At 56.7% G+C, this 7742-nt stretch overlaps 1 pseudogene; it reads left to right on the top strand.

The window, feature by feature from the left end:
- The first annotated feature begins 633 nt into the window (after positions 1 to 633).
- Positions 634 to 6917, top strand: LOC129492721 (interleukin-9 receptor-like; annotated as a pseudogene).
- The last annotated feature ends 825 nt before the right edge of the window (positions 6918 to 7742 follow it).

Consider the following 7742-nt stretch of genomic DNA (forward strand, 5'->3'; position numbering starts at 1 on the left):
TTCAAGTGATTCTCCTGTCTCAGCCTCCCATTTAGCTGTGATTACAAGCACCCACCACCACGCCTGGCTAATATTTGTATTTTTAGTAGAGACGGGGTTTTACCATATTGGCTAGCCTGGTCTCGAACTCCTGACCTCAGGTGATCCGCCCACTTCAGCCTCCCAAAGTGCTGGGATTACTGGTGTCAGCCACCGTGCCTGGCCAATTTTTTTTTTTTTTGGAGACAGAGTCTTGCTCTGTCGCCCAGGCTGTAGTGCAGTGGTGTGATCTTGGCTCACTGCAACCTGCATCTGCCTCCTGGGTTTAAGTGATTCTCTTGCCTCAGCCTCCTGAGTAGCTGGGATAACAGGCATGCACAACTATGTCTGGCTAATTTTTTGTATTTTTAGTAGAGACAGGGTTTCACCATGCTAATAGGCTGGTCTCAAACTCCTGACTTCGTGATCCATCCAGCTGGGATGCCAAAGTCTTGTGATTACAGGTATGAGCCACTGCTCCTGGCCATTGTTTAGTAGAGATGGGGGTTTACCTGTTGTTGACTAGGCTGTCTTAAACTCCTGGCCTCAAGCAATCTGCTCACTTGAGCCTACGAAAGTGCTGGGAATACAGTCGGAAGCCATCAGGCTCAGCCTATGGTTAGGGTTAGCCTCACCAACAACATTCTCAGGATCGATTGCCACTGATCTGCCCCAGAGCTGGGCCAGAGCTCCAGCCCCAGGCTCCTCTTCACCAGGTGAGCATGGAGGGCCATGCCCACCTGGACAGGGATGAGGGTGAGGTCCCCAGAATTGCAGCAGATATGCCAGGATAGTGTAGCAGCCCCGTGGTGCTGACACTTGCCCTTTCCAGCAACCAGGCTCCTGGTGGCACAGGTAAGTGCATGTTGCGGGGCAGTGAGTGCACGGTTGTGCTGCTGCCCGAGGCAGTGCTCGTGCCGTCCGACAATTTCACCATCACTTTCCAAATGTGTGTCTGGGAGGGAGCAGATCAGCCTGGTGGACCCGGAGTACCTGCCCCAGAGACAAGGTGAACAGCGTCTATAGGCCTGGGGCAGAGCCCTTTGGCAAGAACGTCCTGGCTGCTTGGGGGCTGCGAGCAGGGCCCTGCAGCCTGTGACCCCTGTGGCCCAGTGAGTGTTCTCAGTCCCTGCCAAGTGAGATCCAGGGCTGGGGGCAGGCTTGGCCCCTGGGAGGGGAGGGCCCACATGGTTACTGCAGGAGCAGGGTTTGTAGAAAATAAAGATGCAGGGCTGCTATTTGGGGCAGGGGCTGGCACTTGAGTCATGTGAAATGCACTTCAGTCATACCAGGAAGGACTCCAATAAGATGCTGGGAAGAACTTCCAGCAGCAGACTGTGAAGGAAAGGGAAAGCAAGATTTAGAAACCACCTAGTCTAGCTGCAGAGGCCAGAGGAAGTCATTGCTGTCCTGTCCCACCTGGGGCTTTTCTGGACCAGTCTCTCCCAGTGAGGTGCCTGGTCTGAGAGGGCCTTGACCATGCCCCCTGGGAATCTTTCAGATCCCTGGTGTTGGGTGTTCTGACTGACACACCCAGACCCATGGGGCTTCAGCCTTACGTAGATTCACTCTGTTTCAGTGAAGCTGGACCCACTCTGAGTTGCAGAAGCAACGTCAGCTCTGGCCACTGCGTCCTGACCTGGAGCATCAGTCCTGCCTTGGAGCTGATGACCACACTTCTCAGCTATGACCTGGCCTTCGAGAGGCAGGAAGAGGCCTGGGAGGTAACGCTTTGGCTGGGTTCCCCTGGGGGCCTCTCTCCTGGGAGCAGCAGTCCAGGGCAGACTCCCCACCCTAAATAAGGAGAGGTCAACTTGGAGTGAAGAGGAGGGGAGGAGCTACAGCCAGGTGTGTGTGTGCACACATGCTGACATGCACATGTGTGTGCTTCGTGTGTGTATGTGAGTAGGGTGAGTGTGCCTGTGTTTATGTGTGTGCACATGTAAGTGTGCCCCTGTTTGTGTTTGTAAGTGTACACGAGTGTGTGCCACGTGGTTGTACACGTGAGTGTGCACATGGGCATGCCTACGGGTATGAGTATGTGTGGTGAGTTCCTTCTGTGTACACACTTGTGTTTGTGAGTGTGCATGCAAGTGTGATGAGTGTGAAAGTGTGCCTGTAGACATGTTTGCCTGTGTGTGCATATGTGTATTTGTGGGCAAATGCAGCTGTGTCTGTGTGTGAGTGTGAGTGCCTTCTCTCTGTGTGTGCACGTGAACGTGGTGAGTGTGACTGTGTTAACACAGGTGCGTTCGTGTGTGTGTTATGTGAGCCTGTGCATGTGTGTATTCTCGAGAGGGACCCAGCCCCACCTTCAGCACCTGCCAACTGTCCCCACCCCCACAGCGGGCCCAGCACAGGGATCACATTGTCGGGGTGACCTGGCTCATACTTGGAGCCTTTGAGCTGCACCCTGGCTTTATCCATGAGGCCAGGCTGCGTGTCCAGATGGCCACACTGGAGGATGACGTGGCACAGGAGGAGCATTACACAGGCCAGTGGAGCGAGTGGAGCCAGCCTGTGTGCTTCCAGGCTCCCCAGAGACAAGGTGGGCGCTGCTGTGGCCGCTGCACTTCCAGAGTCTGGGCTGGGCATCCTCTCCCCTGATCACCTCACCCCCGCACCCTTTCAGCCTCCTGGAAGCCGCTCCCTGAGGCAGCCATGCCCCTGTTTGACCCCCTTCCTCTGAAGCTCTGAGCTCTGTAGGGAGGAAACAAACACCTGCCAACTCTGGGGCTTCCTGGGAACCTGTAGTCAGTGGCTCCTGTTAGGAGTGAGGGTGGCAGGGCTGCACACTAGGGCTGGTGCTCCTGCCTGAAGGCTGGACATGACCTCAGTGTCCTTAATGAGGGCTGGGCTGACCCTTGCACACTGCAGTGCTGAGACAGCCCAGGGAACTTATGACCTACTGTGTGGCAGATGGGAAGAGTGAGGCCCAGGAGTGTGGCTCACACAAGGTCCTTCAGCAGGTGACACAAGCCTCCAAGGCCCATCACAAACCTTCCACTTTGGCCCAGGGCACTAAAGGGTGCACTTTTGCCAGGTGGGTTTTGGGGGAGCCTCCTGGCACTGAGGCTGCTCACAGCCCTGGGCCCTTCCTGCCCACGGGCCCTCTGATCCCACCCTGGGGGTGGCCAGGCAACACCTTTGTCGCTGTGTCCATCTTTCTCCTGCTGACTGGCCTGACCTACCTCCTGTTCAAGCTGTCAACCAGGTAGGTAGCTGTGTGTGTGTGTGTGTACATGTGTGAGCAGGTATGAGTGTACATGTTAGTGTGTGTGTGCAGATGTGTCACTGTGTGCATGTGTGAGTGTGTTGTGTGGTTCCTCCCCTCCCCTCTCCACTGCCTCGTCCTGGATGGGGTGGGCTTTTCAAGTCTCCACTCTGGGCCAGTAGAGAGTTGTCAAGTTGCCAGGGGAGAGAAGGGAAGGGGGATCTGAGGCGGAGACTGAAGATAAGGGCAGCTTGGTCCCGACCAGACCCAGAGTCACCGAGATCAAGAGCCCGGGGTCCTAATCTCCTGCCTCTGGAGGAGCTTGGTTTGTTCATTTGTTCACATGTTCTATGAAAGGACAGTTGGGGCCTCTGGTGTGCTCGGGACCCTGTTCTCACCCTGGCAGATGCCTTTGAGAACAAGATGGACAAGTGCCCTCCTTAAATAAACCGTCACACCTCATGCACCACATGTCAGGTTACAAGAGGGGATGCAGGGGCTATGTCAGGCTGCAGATGTGAGGAAGAGGGTTTGGGGAGAGAGGTGTTGGGTGGGGCTAAGTGGGAGGGTGCTTGGCTTCTCCTTGGAGCAAAGGAAAGTATGAAACTATGTAACACAACCTAGTTTATGTTTTGAGGAATGGATTGCTGGGAAAAGGGGACATGGGGAACCTGCTGGGGGCCAGTGGGGGCCAGTGGGGTGCCCACAGGGAGATGATTTGGCATGAGCCAGTGAAAGAACTGAAGATAGAGCAAAGCAGAGGGAATTGCAGGGTCTTAGGAGGAGAAATAGAGGGGATTGTGGCTGGATGAGATCTGAGTGGTGACCCCTGAGGTGTGGAAATGGGGCACAGTCTTGCAGGGAGGTTGGTGAGGTCTATTTGCACCTGTTGGGTTGGAGCCCCAGGTGACATCCTTATGGGAGGGTCAGGGGATCCTTGGCAGCAAGTCAGGTGCTCAGGGAGACACTGGGTCGGGGGGATCCACAGATATGCTGATGGCAAAGACGGAGTTCCTGGAGGTGCAGCTCCCTCTGTGGGCTGAGGATCTAGCTGGTAACTCCCCGTTCTGAACCCGCCATTGCAGCTCACGCTGTAAAGGACGCGCGCCTCAGTATAAATCAGTTTTATGTGGCTGTTAGGCAAGGAGGCCTAGTTGGGTCCTGCCCTGAGAGTGGGTTGGGATGTGATGAGATGGGAGAGAGGCAGTGGCAGGGATGAGCTGGGCGGGCCTCCTGCTGATGGAAGGAAGCTCAGCCTCTGCAGTGACCTCAGGCCACCTGGGTCCCCATAGGCCTCTGACTGGCCTCTCCTGGCCTCAGGGTGGAGAGAACCTTCTACTAGAACGTGCCCTCTCCAGCGGTGTTCTTCTAGCCCCTCTACGGTGTGCACAATGGGAACTTCCAGGTGTGTGCAGAGACCACGGCAGGACGTCGGGGGCAGGGGTTGCCCAGAGCTCTGGCCTGCCCGAGATGTTGGCTTTCATGAGGGTTCGTGGCCAGTGTGGGAAACTTGTCAGTGCTTGGAGCCTTTTTTGTATATTCATGAATTTCAATTTATATGCGTGTCTCAAATGGGGAAAAATTAGCTTTATTTTCCATTGGTGATTTCTTTTTGTTCTCATGTCTCCAGTTCCATTGTTGATGGAAAAACGTAAATTTCTCGTGACTTGTCTCTATCCCCTCTGGTTTGCAGCTGTCTGCACGCACCATGTGCCTCACCTCCTCCTTCTGCGAAGGTGTCTGTCCTGTGGCCATGGGGAAGGGTCTGTGGTGTGTGCACTGCCCTTGGGGCTCTCACTGCCTCTGGGCTCCTGCTCTGCCTGGCCCCCTGGTCCCCGGTCTCCCCGGATCGCATGCTGGCACCACAGCTGTGGAGTGGGCTCTGCACTTCCCCCTCTGTGGCCCTGGTGGGCCCCCACAGCCCAGGATCCAGAGAGCAACTTGGGGGTTGCATCAGCCCCTCCCCTCCCTGCTGGGCTGGCAGTTCATGCCCCCTGGGTGGGAGGAGGGGGAGAGGGAGGGCTCGATTGAATAGTCTCTGGTTTTTCCCCTCTGACTCCTCACTTTGGGCAAAGGACAAGACGCAGTGAGGGCCCTTCCTGGGTTCTGGGCCAAGCTGACCCCTCTTTTCCAGGATCTTCCCTCCCTGTGCCCTGGGGCATCCCTGGGCCCTGTGTGGCAAGGATGTCCCTTCCACACCGCGGCTCCAACTTGCTATGCAGAAAAATCCTTTTTTCTCTCAATGAGGAGCCTAGTTTTCAAGATTTTTGTCCAAATGTTCAATTTGAACCATAAACTGGGCACCTGGCTCTTGGCAGAGTCCCCCTCTTTCCCCAAGGCGGTAGGTGTGACTGTCAAGAGCCTGGGCAGCCGAGTACAAGGCTGAGCAGAACACAGATCATGACTGTCCCCTGGACTGTCATCCTGTTGCAGGCACCAGCTCTTCCCTAGAGAATCAGGGCACCTGCCAGGGTTATTTAGACCCTCGGGTGGGGCTCTGGTGCCTTAGGTTTGTCTCCAGGGAGCAGTGCAGTGATGGACGGTGTGTTGTGTGTGATGCATGGGATGGAGGTTCCTGGTCTCACTAAGGGAACAGCTTCCTTTTGGAGGTGGGGGCCTCCTGTGGCCCCATAGAAGGATCCAGTTCTGCTAGCCTTAGCCCAGTGCTTTAAAAGTCACCAGTCCTGACAGCGACTTGTGTGTGTGTGTGTGTGTGTGGTGGGAATGCCCAGTCCCTGCAGCTGCTGCAAGGCCTTGAGGCACATGCTGTCACGAGTTGGCTCTGTCCTGGGAAGATATCACCCTCTGTACCTTGGTTCAGGCTGCTGTGAGCACCAGGCCCTGTGCTGGTGGAGCAGTGAGGAGCCTGAGGTGACTTAGAGTCCCGTGATGAGGCTGGGCTGGCACATGGAGGAAAGACAGAATGTCCAAGACACAGGCGCTTCTTGGCCTCTGGGTGTGGACCTCAGGAGGGCTTCCTGGAGGAGGAGGGATGCTGGGCTTGCCAGAAAGGAGGCAGCTGCTCCCCGGATGAGTTCTGAACATGCTCTCTGAGCCCTTCCCTCCTCCCGCAGTCTGTTCTAGACTTGGATGGGGGCCCACAGGGCTGGTGTGCTGCTGAGCCAGGACTGTGCTGGCACCCGACGAGGAGCCTCAGAGCCCTGCGTCCAGGAGGCCACTGCACTGCTCACCTGTGGCCCAGCATGTCCTTGGAAATCTGTGGGCCTGGAGGAGGAGCAGGAAGGCACTGGGACCTGAGCTCAGAACATGTGCTGCCAGCAGGGTGTATGGAGTGGAGGGGGCAGCCACTTGCCTATCGGCCACAGGAGGACTGGGCCCCCACGTCCCCACCAGGGCACGTTACTCCCTTCCGTCCTCAGCAAGGCTCGGTCCTGGATGTTCTTGGCCCCTGACTTGCCAGATGCATCATGTCCATTTTGGGAAAATGGACTGAAGTCTCCGGAGCCCTTGTCTGGGACTGAACCTCCTGAGAACGGGCCCCAGCAGGGATCGGAGGGCCTGTCTGGATGGAGGCTCAGGGGCAGCTTCAGGGAGGAAGGATCCCTCCGCTCAGTGCCTGTAGGGAGGAGCCTCCACCCTCCACATCCTGCGTACAGGTTCCTCCTTCCGCTGTCCCTTTTCTTTCTCCCTGGCCTCTCTGAGAAGAGGGGCGTGGTTTCTCAGCTGTTCCACCTTCATCCCCTTAAAGGGCCAGCCTGGGCCCAGTAGACGCAGGTAAGTCACCATGACCACCTGCTGTGACCTCTCTGTGCCTTCCTGAGGCACCTTTCTAGAGATTAAAAGGGGCTTCATGGCTGTTCCAAAGTGCTGATGGCTGGGAAGAGGGGCCAGAGGAGGAGGGAGTGGTGAGGTTTGGCCAGCCCTAGGCTTTCTGGGCTCTAGGGACAGTGTGGTGGATGCTCAATGACAGTTTCGGGGACAGCAGGGTGGAGGCTCGGGGCAGCTCCGGGGACAGCAGGGTGGAGGCTCAGGGCAGCTCCAGGGACAGCAGGGTGGAGGCTCAGGGACAGCTCTGGGCTGAGGTCAGGGTGGAGGCTCAGGGATAGCTCTGGGGACAGCAGGGTGGAGGCTCAGGGGCAGCTCCGGGGACATCAGGGTGGAGGCTCAGGGATAGCTCTGGGGACAGCAGGGTGGAGGCTCAGGGACAGTTCCTGGGAGGCCAGAGCCCTCATTCCTCCTTGTCCTCATCCTCCCACTTGCTCCTGGAAACTGAGAGATGAGGCTGGAGCTCCCAGACAGTCAGTGCTGGAAGTGACCGTCCAGCAGTGATGGTGGCCTGTGAAGGGTCCTGCTTCTGTCCTCAGCCTCTCATGGGGTGGGCTTGGGGAAGAGCTGTGGTCTGGAGAGAGTGGTAGATGGAGCAGAACATGCCTGCATTTGTTTCCTAGGGCTGCCATAACAAAGTGCCACAAAATGGGTAGCTTAGAACCACAGAGATTTGTTGTCTCAGTTCTGAAGTCCAGAAGTTGGAAATAAAGATGTTGGCAGT

Source organism: Symphalangus syndactylus, chromosome 11, assembly GCF_028878055.3.
Source record: "Symphalangus syndactylus isolate Jambi chromosome 11, NHGRI_mSymSyn1-v2.1_pri, whole genome shotgun sequence".
Taxonomy (NCBI): Eukaryota; Metazoa; Chordata; class Mammalia; order Primates; family Hylobatidae; genus Symphalangus; species Symphalangus syndactylus.